The sequence below is a fragment of the Prionailurus bengalensis genome, chromosome B4 (assembly GCF_016509475.1).
Source record: "Prionailurus bengalensis isolate Pbe53 chromosome B4, Fcat_Pben_1.1_paternal_pri, whole genome shotgun sequence".
NCBI classification, from domain to species: domain Eukaryota; kingdom Metazoa; phylum Chordata; class Mammalia; order Carnivora; family Felidae; genus Prionailurus; species Prionailurus bengalensis.
The window spans coordinates 35,026,185-35,047,162 of NC_057358.1; positions in this window are offsets into that span (position 1 = coordinate 35,026,185).

The following is a 20,978-nucleotide window of genomic DNA, read 5'->3' on the forward strand; positions in this document are numbered from 1 at the left end:
TGGTCAGCATAGAGACTGATGCAGGGCTCGAACTCAAGAACAGTGAGATCATGACCTGAGCGGAAGTCCTGTTCCCAAGTCAGATGCTTAACCGACTGAGCCACCCAGGTGACCCACTCTCCCCCATTTTTTAAGACGATACTTAAGGGGTGCCTGGGTGGCTCAGTCAGTTGAGAGTCTGACTTTGGCTTAGGTCATGGTCTCACAGTTTGTGAGTTCAAGCCCCACATTGGCTCACTGCTGTCGGCGTGGAACCGGCTTTGGAGCCTCTGTCTCCACCTCTCTGACCCTCCCCTGCTTGCACTTTCTCAAAAATAAATAAACGTTTAAAAAAAAAGACACTTAAAATTTTTAACCCTGTAATTAAGCAGATGTAGAGGATATAGTTAATTTGACATTTGTAGCAGGCAGCTTCTGAGATGGCTCCCACGATCCCACCTCCTGGTATCCACATCCTTTTATATCTCCCTCCCCTTGAATATGGGCTGAGACTAATGCCTTGATTCCAACAACAGAATAGGAATAGAATAAGACAAACATGATGGGATGTCACAATATTAGGCCACAAAAAGACCATGGGTTCTGGTTGTTTGGTCTCTTTCTGGGTTGCTGTGAGCTGCCCTGTGGAGAGGTCCACATGTCAAGGAACTGAGAAAGGCCTCCAGTCAACAGCCAGTAAGAAATTGAGGCCCTCGTTTCATAATTATTAGTACTTAATTGATCAAAATGATGTAAAAGTGACACAAGTTGGGGCGCCTGGGTGGCGCAGTCGGTTGAGCGTCCGACTTCAGCCAGGTCACGATCTCGCGGTCCGTGAGTTCGAGCCCCCCGTCGGGCTCTGGGCTGATGGCTCAGAGCCTGGAGCCTGTTTCCGATTCTGTGTCTCCCTCTCTCTCTGCCCCTCCCCTGTTCATGCTCTGTCTCTCTCTGTCCCAAAAATAAATAAACGTTGAAAAAAAAATTAAAAAAAAAAGTGACACGAGTTTTGATAGTAATTATTAAACAGAATAACAAACATTTGAAATTCTCTTATGAGACGAGTAATTTTTTTCCTCATGTATCTGAGGGCAAATACTGCTTATTCACAGAACAAGACTGTGTTCAGCATTTTAAATATTTTGCACATAAGCCTCGAAAACTTTGTTTACATAAATAATTATGATACTAGGTTTGTCATAACCATGTTACTCAATTCTTTGAACCCCTTCTGAGTTACATGCCCCAAATCATATAGCTATCTGTCACCAAATATTTTCGATGGTTTGGCAGCTGATAACTTGACTGGGTCCTCCTTCAGTTTTGGTAATGCAATACTTGGCAAGACTTGACAACAAGATGTCATTAGAATCCTATTAGACACCAGTATTCAGGGAGATTCTTTTGTTTAGTGCCGGGTGAGATTTTTACACCCCCCAGGGCTGGTGAGAGGTCTACTTTTCTTTTCAAAGTGGGAGAAGGGCAAATGTGAAAAAGAGGTGGGGAAGGAGAAGATGCCTCCCATACCTGGGCCCTTGATGGCTGGCATCTTCCCAGGCAGGTAAGTTTTTAGAAGAGGAGAGAGAGATGCTGAGGTTCTAGAAACCCATTTTCTTCAAACTGGGATCAGCAAACCTTTTCTGTAAAGGGCCAGTTAGTAAATATTTTATATTTTGCCATATGCCCTCTATCCCAGCTATTTAACTCTGCCCTTGTGGCACAAAAACCGCTATACCAAATTATGGAAAGAACCCAAATGTCCATCAACTGATGAATGGATAAAGAAGATGTAGTATACACACACACACACACACACACACACACACACATTGTATATATACAATGGACTACTACTTAGTGATGAAAAAGCATGGAATCTTGCCATTTGCAACAGCGTGGATGGAACTGCAGGGTATCATGATAAGTGAAATAAGTTAGAGAAAGACAGGTATCATATGTTTTCACTCATATGCAGAATTTGAGAAAGTTAACAGAAGACCATGGGGGCAAGGAAGGAAAAAAAACAGTTATAAACAGAGAGGGAGACAAACCATAGGAGACTCTTAAATACAGAGAACAAACTGAAGGTTGATGACAGGGGGTGGGGGAGAGGGGAAAATGGGAGATGGGCATTGCAGAGAGCACTTGTTGGGATGAGCACTGGGTGTTGTATGTAAGTAATGAACCACAGGAATCTACTCCTGAAGCCAAGAGCACACTGTATACTCTATATGTTAGCTAACTTGACAATAAATTATATTAAAAACAACAACAACAAAAGCTGCTATAGATAGTATGTAAACCAAGGAGTATGGCTGTGTTCCAGTAAAACTTTATTTACAGACACTTATATTTGAATTTCATATAATTTTTACATTACCCAAATACTATTCCTCTTTTGATATTTCCCCCATTATTTAAAAATGTAAAACCCATCTTAGCTCCTGAGGTCGTAAAAAGTAGGCAGCCCGCCAAATTTGGGCCATAGACTTTAGTTTGCTGACCCTTGACCTGAAGCATCCATGCCCCTTGGGAATGTGTATTCTAGTTTGAACTCAACATTCTGGTGCTTTAAAAACTACCAGTGCCCAGCCCTGCCCTCTCCATATTGATTTAGGTGATCTGGGATGGAATCCAGGCATTAGCTTTTTTTTTCCTTTCTTTCTTTTAGGGTTTCCCAGGTGATTTTAATGTTGCAGCTGGACTTGGACCACTATTCAAATTGCCATAGGCTCTTACACAGCTCTCAGGTATGAAGCTGCTCTGTGCTACACTTACTGTATTTCATCCAGAGGAAAGCATCACCATCATAAGATGAGTTGCAATTTGAAAGATTATAAAATGTAAAAAAGTGGGTGTCTTCAGTTTAACAGAATCTTGCCTACAGGACTGATCCTTCCTTACAGGTGGGGATCCTGGCTTCCCCACCACTGTGTTCCTCTCACCCTTCAGTGCTCTGCTTGGTGTGCCGTGTTGAATAAATACTTACTGAGTGCACCATTGTACTGCTTTGTGTATTGCATGTTCTCTGGGCTCTTACTGTTTTCTTCCCTTCTTCTCTGCCTCATCCTGAGGAAATAGTAGATAGTCAGGAAGCATTTGTGGATTTATCGATTATTAAAGGATTAGTAGGCTGATATCAGGAACTGGAGTTAGGCAGGAACTGAAACTTGGTGGTGTCTTTGGCTGTGGAAAAAGAGAAGAAGGCACTGCTCCTACTCTTGGATGATGAGAGAGAGAACAGAGTGGTTTTTGCCATGAGGAAGATGGGATAGAGTCGGGAGGTAAGGAAATAGTCTCTGATCGGTATTTGTCTATTATCTCCCTGTATTCTCTACTATGTATAATCTCAACCAAAGAAGGTCTGGGAGTCACTTTACACTGTGTTTAGAAAGCATCTGTCTCATAGCAGATGATCAACAAATATATTTTGAATAAACTATTGGATAAATGTGTCCACTAAGGCTTACTAAAGCCTGAGAGAGGTTTTTGTATGTGGAAAAATTATTTATAATATTGGTGTTTTAATTATCATTCACTTACTTATGAAATTTAAGTCCTAGTTTTTCTCAAGCTTTTAAATTCAACTTACAAATCTTGCTAGTCCACTTATTAATCTAGTAATATTTATTTAAAATAAGAACACTTTTACTTGTTCTTTGATTCATGTACAGTTAACTCATAAATTTAAAATTAAATTGTCTTTAAATATTTAACACTACTCAAAACTTGATTAATTATATTTTCTTAGACATTTCAAACCATATCACAAATTTTATGTGTCTGCTTCTCGCAAATATTTCTAATGCTAAGCAAGTAGACTTATAAATTTAACAAACAAAATATTCCTAAGTGTTTAAGTAACACTTGCAAATCTAATTGTTAACAAACTACAGAAGGTTATTGCAGTAATAGTTCATATCCTGATTTGTTCATACCTTGTTGAGTAATCCTCTCTCATACTTACTCTGTGCTTGGTCATTGGAATTGCTTGGACCAATGGGATGATAGCATATGTGAAACACTGGGGCTTTCTCTCTCTGTGTATTTGGAATCCTTAAACTCCCATATGAGGAAGCCTGGGCTAATCTATTGGAGGATGAGAGACCATGTGGAACAGAGACCAACAAACCAACAGCCTTCCAACCACCTGACATGGACCATTCAGCCTGACCATTCAGTACCAGCTGACCAGAAAAGCTGTTCAGTTGACCCACAGAATGAAGAGAAATAATAAGAGAGAATTTAAGTAACTAAGTTTGGGATGTTTCAAAGCAGCAAAAGCAAACTGATATATAAACTGAAATTCTTCTTATTTATAATAGACCTTTTCAGGCCAAACTTTTTTCCATGAAACCTGGACCATCCATCTGCTCTATAATAGAATATCTTTCATAACTTTTGTGCTCCTGATTTGAGTTGAGGAGGTAATGAACCCTGCATCCAGATTGTAACTAATTCCTTTTTTCCTGTTTGATTGGATTCCATACCCTTCAAATATTTCCCTTTCTTTTATCAACTCTCATTACAAATTTTTTTAAAATGTTTATTTATTTTTAAGAGAGAGAGACAGAGACAGAGCATGAGCCAGGGAGGGGCAGAGGGAGAGGAGACACAGAATCCGGAGCAGGCTCCAAGCTCTGAGCTGTCAGCATGGAGCCCAATGATGGCTTGAACCCACAAACTGTGAGATCATGACCTGAGCTAATCCTGAGGCACCCAGGCTCCCCTCAACTCTCATTAAAAAAATTTTTTTTAACATTTATTTATTTTTGAGAGAGAGAGAGAGAGAGAGAGAGAGAGAGAGAAGGGCAGAGAGAGAGAGACAGAATCCGAAGTAGGCTCCAGGCTCCCAGCTGTCAGCACAGAGCCTGACTCGGGGTTCGAACTGTGAGATCTTGACCCAAGCCGAAGTCGGGTGCTTAACCGACTGAGCCACCCAGGTGCCCCTCAACTCTCATTTTAAAGTCATCTGTATGGGCACCTGGGTGACTCAGCTGGTTGAGCATTTGACCTGACTTCAGCTCAGGTCATGGTCTCATGGTTCATGAGTTCAAGCCCCACATCAGGCTCTGTGCTGGTAGGTTGGAGCCTGGAGCCTGCTTTGGATCCTGTGTCTCCCTCTCTCTCTCTGTCCCTCCCCTGCTCACTTTCTTTCTCTCAAAAACAAACATTAAAAAAAATTTTTAAAGTCATTTGTAGATATCTTCCCAATGGTCAATGGGCCAATTACCCTTCTAACTGTAAAGCTTGATCTTTAAACAAATAAAAAATAAAATGTATTTAATAATTTCTTAACATAATAAACGATGCCAGTGTAATACAATTAATATTAATACCAAGGTGATAAGAAAGAGAATAACATGATCATCATTAATATATCCTACATAACCATCCTTTTCATGAGTTGAAATTTTCTTCTAGGATATTTTATGTTTTTCTCCTTCTGGAATACCATTATAGGCTGATGCTTTTCTCAGATTTGTTCCAATGAAATATAATGATTTTTTCTTTTTATTCAAATTATAATATCTCAGCCAGGGAAAAATCCTTAAAACTTGCTCTTGTCTCCTCAGTGCCATCCCAGATGGTCTGAAGTATCTCACTTTCAAGGAATAAGGTATTTTAGTCAACAAAGGTGGAATTAGCTACTTTTCACCAAGCTTTGGTTATTTCAGTGGTGTGTTAGAAACCCCATTCAGTGTTCTAAGGGTACATTCGAATTGTTCCATGTATGTCTGAAATGGGTGATTTTGCTGTGGACCATTTTTTTAAATATATATTTTAAGATAACATTATGTAACATTTAATAAACATTATTATTCATTTTTGAGAGAGAGAGAGAGAGAGAGGGAGACAGACCATAAACAGGGGAGGGGCAGAGAGAGAGGGAGACACAGAATCTGAAGCAGGCTCCAGGCTCTGAGATGTCAGCACAGAGCCCAATGCAAGACTCAAACCCACAAACTGTGAGATCATGACCTGAGCCAAAGTTGGACACTTAACTGATTGAGCCACCAGGAGCCCCTGCTGTGGACCATTTTAATGACAGAACAGTTAGACAGTCATCCCCCCCCCTTATCTGCAGTTTTGCTTCCCATGGTTTTAGTTACCCCTGGTCAACTGTGGTCTGGAAACACAATCCTTCTTCTGAGGTATGGTCACAAGGTCAGTAGTAGCCTAATGTTTTATCTCAACACCTGTGCCATTCACCTCACTTCATCTCATCACATAGGCATTTTGTCATCTCATATCATCACAAGAAGAAGAGCGTGAGTACAATAAATCAGATATTTTGAGAGACATCACATTGACAAAACTTTTATTACAGCATATTGTTGTAATTGTTCCATTTTTAAATTACTTATTGTTGTTAATCTCTTATTGTGCCTAATTTATAAATTAAGTTATCATACGTATGTATAGGGAAAAAATAGTACACATAGGGTTTGGTTTTATCTGTGGTTTCAAACATCCACTAGGGGTCTTGGGATATATCCCCGTGGGTAAGGCAGGTTGGGGGGGGGGACTATTATACTTTTAAAAGTAAAGAGTTCATAATGATGTTTTCAATATAATTTCCACTTTATCCAATCCTTAATTGTTGTTCTGACATAAAAATATTTTACTTACAGCATGTCTATTTAAATTCAATACGACATTTCCAACTAAATTTAATAGAAGTACGAGTTGTAAGTCGCTAAACATATTGGTCACATTTTATGGAGCAGATTGAAAAATAGAGAAATATTATCTAAGGGGAAAGTTCTATCAAATTCTACCAATGATTAGCTTTGCATTCTGGGAGGCAAACAAACAGATGTATTGGGCTTTCTTGCCACTTACCTTCTAGGCAAAGGAAGGTCCCAGAATCCTACGGGATGTCAGCACCGTTCTTGGAGGCAGCTTCTTTGCAATAATAGAAAGTGCTGCTTTTCCATTTCTATTTTTTTTAATGTTTTTAATTTATTAAAACGCCCCAGAAAGAGGGGGTGGGGTGGGGAGAGACAGAGTGTAAGCGGGAGAGGGGCAGAGAGAGAGGGATACAGAATCTGAAGCAGGCTCCAGGCTCTGAGCTGTTAGCACAGAGCCCTATGTGGGGCTCCAACCCATGAACTGTGAGATCATGACCTGAGCCAAGTCAGATGCTTAACCAACTGAGCCACCCAGGCGCCCCTTTCCATTTCTATTTCTAAGAGAAGTTAGAATTAGAGCCCGAAAGAACTATTGCAAAAAAAAAATTTTTTTTTTAAAGGCCTCCAGTCCAGGGATTGTTATGGTGAAGTCCATGGGTAGGTTCTAGGAAGTTTATAAACACTCAGAAATAATTTGCAAAATGTTTATGTGTTTATGTCTTACCCTGGAAAGAGAATTCGTAAATTTCCTCACATTCTTGAGAGAGTTTTAGTATTAACAAAACAAAATAAAACCACCGGCAGCACCACAACTAAACCTCAATACTGATTTAGTTTAATATTGTCCCTTAGTAATAAGTAAACTGATAAAGTAAATCACTTGCCTGGAATCACAGTATGTGGCAGAGCCTAGGATAGAGACAGAGTACGTGATCATTACATCTAGGGATAATTACTAAATTTATATTTTAAAAGAACATTGAGATTTGGGGAGAAATTGTGCAAAATGAGTCAAAAGAATCAGAGGCTTAGAAATGATTCCTATTTCTGAGAGACAGAGAAAGATGTAATGAGAGGTACAGAATTATGTGTAAGTGCTTGTCAATAACATGGCTAGAGGTTAGTGGTCACTGAAAGAAAGTAAACTATAAAAACATTTGCAGAATATTTCTCAAAGTCCCAGCAGGCTTTTTCATAGGAATTGAAAAGCTGATTTTATTTTTATTTTTATCTATTTATTTTCTTTAATATATTGAATTTTTATTAATGTACTTCTATATCTGTGTATGTGGATGTGTGTTTTTCAGAAACATTAGAAAGTTGTAGACATGATGCTTGGCCCCCAAATATTTCAGCAAGCATCTCTGCAGAGTAAGACAGCTCACTGCATTAACAGAATGCCTTTATTACACCTAAGAAAATTAACACCAACCTGTTAATAATCAGATCATAGTCAAATTTCCCCTAATTGTGCCCCTAAATGCTTTAACTATAGCATTTTTAAATTTTTTTTAACATTTATTTATTTTTGAGACAGAGACAGAGCATGAACGGGGGAGGGTCAGAGAGAGAGGGAGACACAGAATCGGAAGCAGGCTCCAGGCTCTGAGCCATCAGCCCAGAGCCCGACGCTGGGCTCGAACTCACGAACCGTGAGATCGTGACCTGAGCCAAAGTCGGACGCTCAACCGACTGAGCCACCCAGGCGCCCCTAACTATAGCATTTTTAAAACCATGGTTCATTCAAGTTACACATATTGCATGTGGTTGTTATGTCTCTTTAGATCTAGAACATGTCCCTCACCTTTTAAAAATGACATTGAGGGGGCGCCTGGGTGGCTAAGTCAGTCAGGTGTTTGACTCTTGATTTAGGCTCAGGTCATATCACCGTTCGTGGGATCAAGCCCTGAGTTGGGTTCTGCACTGACAGCTCAGAGCCTGCTTGGGGTTCTCCCTCTTTCTGTCTTCTCCTCCCCTGCTTGCTTGCTTTCTCTCTCAAAATAAATAAATAAACTTTAAAAAATAACATTGAATATTCCACATTTTTATATTTTTCTGACAACTTTCTTATAGTGTCTCTTAGCACGATTTTTTCTATCCCTTATGTTTCCTGTAAACTGAAAGTGAGGTCTAAAGGCTTGCTTTGATTCAGGTTAAATCTTTTTGGCAAGATTATCCCCCAGGTGATGCTGTGTATTTCATATGTTGTCACATTGGGAGACCCAAATAAGCTCGGGTTTTTCCCACTGTTATTTATCTTATTTTTTAATAGTTTTATTGAGGTATTCACAGATCATACAATTCACCTATTTATTTATTTTTTATTTTTATTTTTTTTGTGAGAGAGAGAGAGGGTGCACGTGAGTGAGGGACAGAGAGAGAAAGAGAGAGAAGCAAGGCTCACCTGATGTGGGGCTCGAATTCACAGACCATGAGATCATAACCCGAGCCTAAATCAGATGCTTAATGACTGAACCACTCAGGTGCCCCCAATTCATCCAATGGAAGTGTACAGTTCATGCTATTGGGTTGTCCCAGGGCTGCATAACTACTCCTTTTACCAATGCTAAGTCTGATCACCTCGTTGAAGAGGTGATTGCCAGGGAAGAGAAATATTTTAGATTACAAAGATTTATTGAGCTCTATGAGTTAAGCGCTGCATGGGGCGCTAGGCTCAGGCCCCAGGACTGAGAGTTTAAGGGTTTCTATGTGACCTTGGAGAATGCAGCCCCAGTGAGGTTGTGGGGACAGAAGTAAGATCCCAAGAAGAATGTGGGTGCTGGGGTTGTGGCACACTTAGTTCATGAGGTCACCACACACACACACACACTATGGGGGAGGGGCAGAGAGAGGCAGAGACAGAGGATCTGAGGCAGGCTCTGCACTCACAGCAGAGAGCCCCACGTAGGGCTCGAACTCAAGAACCATGAGATCCTGAGCTGAAATCGGAGGCTTAACCGAGACACCCAGGCGCCCCAGTTTATGAGGTCTTAAAATCACAAAGAAGCAAGGACTTCGGAGGTGGCTTGAAGGGGTAGCAGAGTAACCCGTAGAGCCATGTTGAGTGGAACTCAGGGCAGCAACCACGCCTTTCCTTTACCTGCATGTAGCTGTGTGCCTGTATGCTCTGCCCCATTGCTCCTCGGCTGTAGTTCTGGGTTTGTACAGAGCAGCTTTCCAGACAGGTTCAGGAAGTCAGAAGTCCAGGTGAGAGCAGATGGGAGTAAACCAGAGGTTGCTGGGTGCAGACTGAGCACCAAGCCGGGGCACAGCTTTCCCAGCTGATTTAATCCTTGAAGCCACCCTGGGAGGCGGGCACTGCATAGCCGAGCAAACAAGTTGGGAGAGATTGCTAATTAATTTACCCAAGGTCACACAGCAGGGTTTTTGGGTACACACGAATTGGGTCTATCAGTTTTTATTAAATGTTTTTATTTATTTATTTTGGGGGGGGGGTGCCTGAGAGAGAGGGAGAGAGAATCCTAAGCAGGCTCTACATTGTCAGCCCAGAACCTGATGCAGGGCTTGAACTCCCAAAGTGTGAGGTCATGACTTGACCCTCTGTGCAGTTCTTTGAGTGTTTGTCCTCTACCCTTGTGGAGTGGGACTCACCAATTCACCCTCTCGTGGGTCTCCAGCGACCTGTGGAAGTCAACGTCTCCCCTCAGGATCCCCAGTTGCAGCAAGAATATCACTGGGAACAGCAGAGGCGCAGGTGTGATCCTCCTCCCTCCTCCTTGGCATTTGGTTCTGTCGGCAACATTTGGTAGTGGGGACTAACCGGGTCACAGACTACTCCCCTTGCAGCCATTGTGTCATTCTTTTTCAACCCATATTGTCCTTGACCTTTCTTAGCCACTCATTCTATGTTCTCTCAGTTCTCTGAGATTACCTGACTCTGTCCGTTCTTGGGTCAGGTATCACTTGGATGTTAATTTGGTTGGGGGCAGAAGACATTCAGAAGAATTTTGACTTAGACACTGTATTTCTGTTGCATATAAAAGTTCAAATAGGTATGAAGACTCTACTTTATGAGGCCATCAGGGGGCCAGGATCCTTCTATCCTTTTATTCCACCACCCCTGGGGGACGGTCCTGGTCTGCATCTGGGGTGGCATTTCAGCTAGTGAGAAGCGGGGAGGGGAGAGGAGAGGGTGAGCCATTTCCATTGGAGTGTACAACCCAGAAGATACATGCCTCACCTGCTCACATCCCACTCACCAGAATGTTTTTGAAGGGAGGAGAGGATGGGGGTTGTAGTCTTATTAAGTGAAGCTATGTGTCCAGCTGAAAAAGAGCATGATAGCAGTATCTGCCACAGGCAGGCTGGGCTCTCAGGACCTCCAGTTCCATAGGCTGCTGGCAGTTGTGAGACAGTCCACCCCTCCCCCGCCCCCTGCTCCAGATAGTCTGCATACATCTCCTCCTACCACGCTCCCCTGTTCGGCTGGAGTTCAGATTGGTCCAAATCCTGCTAGAGGGAAGGTGGTTTTGAGATTATGGATGCTTATGGTCTGCTCAGAGTTCACCATTCTCCTAGGGCACCAGAGCCCAGCTTCACAGTTCCCATAGTCACTGCTGCTGAGATGAAAAAGGAACTACTTATTGGAGTGATGTCCATGTCCATCCCCACATCCACCCCTCCATTCTGAGTAAGAGGTTGAATTGAGTATGCTCCCCTTTTCCTGTTGATGGCTCCCGTAGGTTCCTGCCTTGGTATAAAACGTGCCTTCTGGCCTAGATTTGGCATATGGTGTGTATTTGCTTCTCTGGGAGTCCATGTCCTCTTTTATTTACTTCCATTGCCTCCTATAGATGATCTGATGGAGAGAAAGTCCAGGTTATGTCCTGAAGGAGGGTCAGTCTTGCACTTAAGGGTGCAGTTGATGAGTGCACATGAGTTCCTTCAACAGAGCAATAGTTGCAGTCTTCCTGCATGCCAACCCTTGGCTGTTGGCAAGGATCCCCATGGCTGCAGCAGCAGTATCCACTCAAACATGAAAGTGGTCTCTCCTGGTTATGGTGTATTGTTTGCATGTGTATCACAGAGTTCTAGTACATTTGGCTCATACGTACTATGTATCAATAAGACCTGTACATTGTTCACCAGTCAGATGAAGACCTATTTGGGTTCTGGCCTGGTGGGTGCATTCTGGGGGGTAGAACAGCATTGGATGCATCCTGGCACTGTTACCACTTCCTCTCTTGATGCTGGATCACGATCTCTTGCCTAGAGCAGCATGGTGACATGCCTCCAGTGTCTCCTTAGCATTGGATGCATCCTGGCACTGTTACCACTTCCTCTCTTGATGCTGGATCACGATCTCTTGCCTAGAGCAGCATGGTGACATGCCTCCAGTGTCTCCTTATAAACTAGAAGTCCTCCAGATGAGATGATCTACCTGAGTATTTCAGTGGCTCGAGGGGGTGTCCTTACCAGGTGAGTGCTGACTTGCTCTTAAATCTGCGGTATTGCTTTGCTCTCTGGTTTCACCACAGCTTGTATCAGATAAGGAATTCCCTTTGATGATCCAGTCCTGGGCCTTCTGAGCTCCTGAGCACTCTGTAATCCTTGTTGTGATAGCCCTGGAATTTCTGTAGATATCTGGGTTATGAATTCCTCCTGGTTGCTGTTTCAGAGACCACTGGCCTTATTATTGTCTGGGCCCTCCCTTTGTACACATTCCTGTCACAGTCCTGAGTCTTGGTGATCTGGTTTACTTCTGGGGCAATCTGTGGCATGATTTTATTTAATTCGAACTAGGGCAGTATGAAATACATCATCTTAAACACCTTTCTTGGCCAAAGTGGGTCATTACTTACCACTTACTTATTCTGCTCCTCTAGGCCCTACAGATACCACAGAGAACAAAACAAAGTCTTAATGTGATCTAGTGTCACAAACCCCTGTTCCTTTGTGTCTTTGCCTAGGTGGTTTGGTGAGTGTTAACCCCCTCTGATGGGTGGGGCAATTTGAGGGTTTCCAGGGCAGCTGTCTTACCACATATGGGGTGGGCCTCTGCATCAGGAGTGCAAACTGGTACCTGCTCCCTCAGCTTCCAACAATGTTCATCTCTGTCTCTTCCAAATGGTCTGCTTCTATGGCTGTCACCCTTACTTTGCTCAAGGTTATGCACTCTGGCCTCTGGACTGAGGGAATGAGGACGTGTCCTGACATCCTTACTCTGATCAAAGACCTGTCTCTGAGATGATGGAGGTCACCTGGAATACCTGAGTACCCGTGCCTGGAGCCCATGGGCCATTGCTTCCTTACTCTTAGTCCACTTTATTAGTATTTCCCATCTCCTGGCCATCCTGGGGCTAGGCCCTTACCCCTGGCAGGACAAGTCCTTGTGCTTTTGCAAATCTGTGCTGGGGGTCCTGGAGATGCAGACCTCTTCCCACTTTTCTCTTTTTCATTAAAAAAAAAAAAAAGTTGTTGCCTTGGCTGCAGGTGCTGGGTTTGAACCACTGTCTCCGTTTCCTCTTACTTGTCATCAGTTTTACTACTGTGCAGTCCCCCTTCCTAGAGCTGGGGTGAAGACTCCCCATTCCTTGCATTTCCCTTCAAACTCCCCTCCGAGCTCACCTGTCCCTCCTTCCCTAGTTGTCAGCACCAGGTCAGTCAGAGCTAGGAAGGTGAAGTCCAGCTAAAGACTGGGTTGAGAGAGGGCTGGGCAGCTGTATGGGAAAACCCCCTTTTTTTAAATTTTATTTTTTAGTTTTTTAAAATTTACATCCAAATTACTTAGCATATAGTGCAACAATGATTTCAGGAGTAGATTCCTTAGTGCCCCTTACCCATTTAGCCCATCTCCCCTCCTACAACCCCTCCAGCAACCCTCAGTTTGTTCTCCATATTTATGAGTCTCTTCTGTTCTGTCCCCCTCCCTGTTTTTATATTATTTTTGTTTCCCTTCCCTTACGTTCATCTGTTTTGTTTCTTAAAGTCCTCATATGAGTAAAGTCATATGATTTTTGTCTTTCTCTAATTTCACTTAGCATAATACCCTCCAGTTCCATCCACGTCATTGCAAATGGCAAGATTTCATTCTTTTTGATTGCTGAGTGATACTCCATTGTATATATATACCACATCTTCTTTATCTATTCATCCATCGATGGACATTTGGGCTCTTTCTATACTTTGGCTATTGTTGATAGTGCTGCTATAAACATGGGGGTGCATGTGTCCCTTTGAAACAGCACACCTGTATCCCGTGGATAAATGCCTAGTAGTGCAATTGCTGGGTCATAGGGTAGTTCTATTTTTAGTTTTTTGAGGAACCTCCATACTGTTTTCCAGAGGGGCTGCACCAGCTTGCATTCCCACCAACAATGCAAAAGAGATCCTCCTTCTCCGCATCCTCGCCAACATCTGTTGTTGTCTGAGTTGTTAATGTTAGCCATTCTGACAGGTGTAAGGTGGTATCTCATGGTGGTTTTGATTTGTATTTCCCTGATGATGAGTGCAGTTGAGCATTTTTTCATGTGTCGGTTGGCCATCTAGATGTCTTCTTTGGAGAAGTGTCTATTCATGTCTTTTGCCCATTTCTTCACTGGATTATTTGTTTTTTGGGTGTTGAGTTTGATAAGTTCTTTATAGATTTTGGATACTAACTCTATCTGATATGTCATTTGCCAATATCTTCTCTCATTCTGTCAGTTGCCTTTTAGTTTTGCTAATGGTTTCCTTCACTGTACAGAAGCTTTTTATTTTGATGAGGTCCCAATAGTTCATTTTGGCTTTTGTTTCCTTTGCCTCCAGAGATGTGTTGAGTAAGAAGTTGCTGCGACCAAGATCAAAGAGGTTTTTGCCTGCTTTCTCCTCGACGATTTTGATGGCTTCCTGACTTACATTGAGGTCTTTCATCCATTTTGAGTTTATTTTTGTGTAGGGTGTAACAAAGTGGTCCAGGTTCATTCATCTGCATGTCGCTGTCCAGTTTTCCCAGCACCACTTGCTGAAGAGACTGTCTTTATTCCATTGGATATTCTTTCCTGCTTTGTCAAAGATTAGTTGGCCATACGTTTGTGGGTCCATTTCTGGGTTCTCTATTCTGTTCCATTAATCTGAATGTCTGCTCTTGTGCCAGTACCATACTGTCTTGACGGTTACAGCTTTGTAGTATAGCTCGAAGTCTGGGATTGTGATGCCTCCTGCGTTGGTTTTCTTTTTCAAGATTGCTTTGGCTTTTCGGGGTCTTTTCTGGTTCCATACAAATTTTAAGATCATTTGTTCTAGCTCTGTGAAGAATGCTGGTGTTATTTTGATAGGGATTGCATTGAATATGTAGATTGCTTTGGGTAGTATCAACATTTACCAATATTTGTTCTTCCTATCCAGGAGCATGGAATCTTTTTCCTCTTTGTGTGTGTTTGTGTGTGTGTGTGTGTGTGTGTGTGTGTGTGTCTTCTTCAATTTCTTTCATAAGCTTTCTATAGTTTTCAGTGTATAGATTCTTTCACCTCTTTGGTTAGATTTATTCCTATGTATTTTATGGTTTTTTGTGCAACTGTAAATGGGATCTTGATTTCTCTTTCTGTCGCTTCATTGTTGGTGTATAGGAATGCAACCGATTTCTGTGTGTTGATTTTATATCCTGCAACTTTGCTGAATTCATGAATCAATTCTAGCAGTTTTTTGGTGGAATCTTTTGGGTTTTCCATATACAGTATCATGTTGTCTGTGAAGAGTGAAAGTTTGACTTCCTCTTTGCTGATCTGGATGCCTTCTATTCCTTTGTGTTGCCTGATTGCTGAGGCTAGGACTTCCAATACTATGTTGAATAACAGTAGTGAGAGTGGACATCCCTGTCTTGCTCCTGACCTTTGGGGGAAAGCTTTCAGTAATGGGAAAACCCTTTTTAAATTTGGAGATCATCAGCACTGTAAGCTGCTCCAGCTCCCAGCCCTGGGCTTGGACGTTGTCTCAATGCCCAGAGAGTGCTACTTGCATTTAGTTCACTCAGGCCAGGGATGCTAACCATTGGCCAATTCATGGAAAACTCCACTCAGAATGTGGACAGAACCCATGTTGAGAGTCCTCCAATTAGTTCCTGCTCCAAATCAGCAAGCAGCACTCTGGGAAAGGCTGACTTCAACCACAGCTTCTCCCTGCCCCTGAAAATTCAGCTCATCTAAACCTCTGGGTCTAATCCAGCCCACAGTGGGACATCCCTACAGAGCCCACAGTGGAAGGCCTGAAAAGGTAACAGGATGCGAGAGCCTTTTGCTCACCTTGAACTTCTCTTATTCCTGTCTTGAACCACAAGGTCTTTCAGACAAAATCCTGCCAACATTGGCCAAATGAGATTTGCCAGCTGCCAAGTCTGGCTGGCTTTTATGTGACAGGGTTGTTTTTGCTTCATTTCTATTATGAAACCAGCACCTAGGCTGTGCAAAGGCCATTCATGAGGGCAGCGGTAGTGGTGCTGAGGTTGTTCTGGCTCCCATGCCTTCCTTGAACCTCACAAAGACATTCTAGAAATGCTATGGTCAGAGCCTCAGGGAGAGAAGAACCTGCCAGGTCAGAGCCTCTTAAATTCTCTACACCCTTGGTTTCTGTGTCTCTCCTTCTATCTCCCTGACCATTCCATTTGTTTTCCTTTGTGGACTTCTCTCCTAGGTTCTGTCTCTGTCCAGAGCTGGGCTACCACTGGGGTAGATGGTAGGAAGAAGTTAGGGACCCAGGCGTCAGAGAGTAGCATGAGTCCTGGGCACCCAGAAGTTAGCAGATAGAGTGGGGCGAGATGAGGGCCAACTGCATGTATGAAATTGCTGATATTTCATCATTTTTGATCTATAAAATCAACAATTTCATTTGGTTCAAACTACGACTTCAGAAATTGCTTCAGCAGGGCCTATGTCTACCTATACTTTATTTTTTTTAAATGTTTATTTATTTATTTATTTTAGAGAGAGAGAGAGATTGAGAGAGAGCATGCACGAACCAGGGAGAAGGAGAGAGAGGGAGAGAGGGAATCCCAAGCAGGCTCTATGCTGTCAGTGCAGAGCCTGATGTGGGGCTCGAACTCAAGAAATGTGTGATCATAACCTGAGCCAAAATCAAGAAAGATGCTCAACAAACTGAACCACCCAGGCACCCCACCTATACTATAAAGGAGACTATAAGAAGGTAGTAGGGCACCTAGGTGGCTCAGTTGGTTAAGCAACTGACTCTTGGTTTCAGATCAGGTCATGATCTCACTGCTTGTGGGCTTGAGCCCCATATGGGCTCCACAGCTGGCAGTGCGGAGACTGCTTGGGATTCTCTCTCTCTCCCACTCTCTCTGTCCCTCCCCCACTCATGCTCATTGTCTCTCTTAAAATAAATAAATAAACTTAAAAAAAGCTTAAGTAGCTTACACAAAGGTAAACAGAAATAATTAAATTGGAAAAAACTGCTCTTTACAGCTAGCAACTCTGCAGTTCCAGAAGGTAGTGAAGTGCTGGAGTTTCATGTGAAATCATGTATAGCCAAGAAGTAGCTCTGTTTATAGCTGCTGAAAAGTTTATAGCCGACTTAAAATCCCCCTCACTGTCGAGGAGGGTGGAGCAGTGCAGCAGATCTCTGTATCTCCGAGCCTGGCATGCCTGTCTGGGGTACTTTTTCAGAGCAGGCCCTGGAGTACTATCATTCTATGCTGTGAGGAAGAGCATCAGCTAGGATTTTAGAAAGAGTTGGTAAAGACCTGGTACTTCCAGGGTAGCTCAGACAACTCTCTGCAAAGACAAAGTCTTGCTATAAGGAAGCCTGCACAGATGCTGAGATGAGCTGCTTACTATCTGTGGAGTCAGCTAAGTAGAACTCTCTGAGCCTCAGGACGCCTAGCTGTGCTGCCAGCTCAGAGCCTGGAGCCTGCTTCAGATTCTGTGTCTCCCTCTCTCTCTGCCCCTCCACCCCACTCACACTCTGTGTCTCTCAAAAATGAATAAATGTTAAAAAAAAAAATAAAACCTCTCTGAACCTCAGTTTCTTCTGCTATAGAATGGGATGGTAAGTCCTACCTCTTACGACTATATTGTCCACCAGAGTTGCCATATCTAATACCACTGGGTGGCCTGAACAACAGAAATGTATTTTCTCACAGTTTTTGGGGCCACAAGTCCAAGATCAAGGTGTTGGATGGGTCCATTTCTGATGAGGCCTCTCTTCTGGGCTTGTACATGGCTGTCTTCTTGCTGTCATAACATGGCTTCATTTCTGTGAGGGTGCAGAGAGAGAGAGAGAGAGAGAGAGATCTGATATCTCTTCCTCTTCTTATAAGGATACCAGTCCTAACAGATTAAGATCTCATCCTTATGACCTCATTTAACTTTTATTACCTTCTTATGGGCCCTATCTCCAAAAACAGTCACATTGGGGATTAGAGTGTCAACATACACATTAGGGAGGGGGCACAACTCAGTCTAGAACAGACTGTTTTCAGAGTATCAAGACATAGATTATGCTCTGAAAATGGCAGTTCTTTTGATGTGGGTCATAGAAGAGGTCAAGCAGGTTCAGTGAATCTGCCTGCTGAATCAAGAAGGTCTGAGCAGACTAAGCCAAAGATACCCCCAGGTCCTTGGTGAAGAAGAAATAAAAGTAAAGACCACACCCATACAGTAGATTACCAATATTTTGCTACACTTCTTTTTATGCTTTAAAGGTTCATTTAATAACTATCTGTGTTTTTTTTTCATGATGACACCTTCTCCCTTACTTCCTACATTCTGTCAGCCACTAGCTGTCCTTGATCTACATTCCCCACTCTCCTATTAGTCCAGGTCTCCACTCCTGATGAATTAGATACTCACTGTGGCTTCCTCTGTTCTTTTGCCACCATTCAGTCCCACCCACTCTCACACCCTAGACAGGCTGGTAGCTTAAAGTATAAACTAGATCATATCACCTCTCCACTCGAAATGTTTTGATGATTCCTATTATTTTTAGGATAAACTCAAACTTTATACCAAGCTTTCAAGGGCCCTCCTTATATCTTCTGGCTCTTACCCATCTCTCCAGCTTCATTGTCTCTCAACCCCGCTTTCTCATTCTCTGACCTAGATGCCTCTGGGTTACTGCTCAAGCTGCTCTGCCTGCCCACACTCATCTGTTCCCCACACCCTTATACCAGACTCATTTTTTAGATCTCAGGTTCCAAGTGACACAACCCAGAAAGCCTTTGTTGGGAGATTAGGCTGCGTACCTAGCCCATGTGCTCACATTCTTTTTGTCCTAACAGCTATCTCCCCATATTGAAATCTGTGGTTGTCTCTATCTCCCCCTTCAAACTGTAAGTTCTGGGGAGGGTCTTATTTATTGTTGTGTTCCCAGCATCTAGCACAGCAACTGGCACATAGTAGGTACTCAATAAATATTAGTCAAATTAACCAATTATGTTTTTTTTAACGTTTTTATTTATTTTTGAGACAGAGAGAGACAGAGCATGAATGAGGGAGGGGCAGAGAGAGAAGGAGACACAGAATCGGAAGCAGGCTCCAGGCTCTGAGCCATCAGCCCAGAGCCCGACATGGGGCTCGAACTGACGGACTGTGAGATCGTGACCTGAGCCGAAGTCAGATGCTTAACCGACTGAGCCACCCAGGCGCCCCTAACCAATTATGTTTTTAAAAACTGTTTTGGATAGTTGTATACCCATGTTCATAGCAGCATTATTCACAAAAGCCAAAAGGTGAAAACAGTTAACTGATTCGTCCCCAGTTAACTGATGGATGAATGGATAAACAAAATGTGGTATATCCATACAATGGACTATTATTTAGCTTTAAAAAAGAAAGAAATTCTGACACATACTACAACATGGAGGAAACTTGAGGACACTATACTAAGTAAAATAAGCCTGTCACAAAAGGATGACACAAAAGGATGATATGACTCCTCTTATTTGAGGTTCCTAGAGTAGTCAAAGTCATAGAGACAGAAAGTAGAATGGTAGTTGCCGAGGACTCAGGGGAGAGGGAAATGAGGAGTTAGTGTTGAATGGGTACAGAGCTTTAGTCTGGGAGGAAAGAAAAGTTCTGGAGATGGATGGTAGTAATAGTTGCACAGCATGGGGAATATATTTAATGTCACTAAACTGTACACTTAAAAATGGTTAAAATGATAAATTTCATGTTTGTGTATTTTGCTGCAATAAAAAATAAACACTAAAATCGTTTTTATAAAATTTCAAACAACAAGAACAAAATAAAACCTCTAGGTAATTCTGGATAGAAAGAAAGAGATAGAGAGAGAGAGAGAGAGAGAGAGAGAATGAATCAGGAGGGACCCCTGCAGGGATCTGTGGTTGAGATTCAGGAGCCAGTGGGCAGACTAGGTTAGTAGCCCTCATAAAGGTCCCTATGTAGTCAGGCTCATTGTCTCTGGATGTGCTTCAAGTTATCCTCTCACCCTCTCAAGACTGCTGCTGCTCATTTTTTTGTTCATTTCAATGGAGATGATTAAAATAAACACTTGGGGTGCCTGGCTGGCTCAGTTGGTTAAATGTCTGACTCTTGATTTTGGCTCAGGTCATGATCTCACTGTTGTGAGGTCGAGCCCTGTGTTGGCTCTGTGCTGACAGCATGAAGCCTGCTTGGGAGTCTTTCTCCCTCTCTCTCTGCCCTTCCCCCACTCATTCTCTCTTCCCTCCTCTTTCCCAAAATAAAATGAACACTCAGGGTTTTATATATCACTATCCTTAAGGTCTATTCCACTTGGCAGAGTACTTAAAAGAGGTTTCTTTGCAACTTTGGAAGTGAAACATTATTTAAGCACCCAGTGGCCGACTGTTCTTCAAAGATGATCATAACTTTATCTCCCATCTTGCATGATTTCTGCAATGAGACCATTAGGAAGAGAGGTCTATTTCCCTCTCCTTGAGCCTAGATGCAGAAGTGACATTGTGTGGCTTTTGAGGCTGGCCTCCAAGAGGCAGTGTAGTTTCTGCTCTTTTGCTCTCTGTGAGAGCCAGCTGCCATGTAGTAAAGAAGCTGCAGATAAAATACTGAGTGATGAGGCAGCTAGCATGTGCAATGAGAGAGGCCATGCTGGGTAGCTGACTATATGGTATGTGAGTGAAACTTCTTAGGCCTTCCAGCTCAGCCCAGCTGCCATTCGACTGCAACTTCATGGACACCCCCGTTAATCCCAGCTGGAACAGAAGAACTAGCCAACCAGGCATTGCCCAGACTTTTAACCCACAGAATCATTAGAAGTAAATAAGCCATTGCTGCTCTAAGTCACTAAGTTTTGAAATGGCTTGATTTGAAGCAATAGATAACCCAAGCCCCATCTTCTACCAAATTAAACACTAGAATGTATAATTGTAGTACAGCATTCTAGTACCTCCACTCCAGTTTGTATTCATTGTACAACATA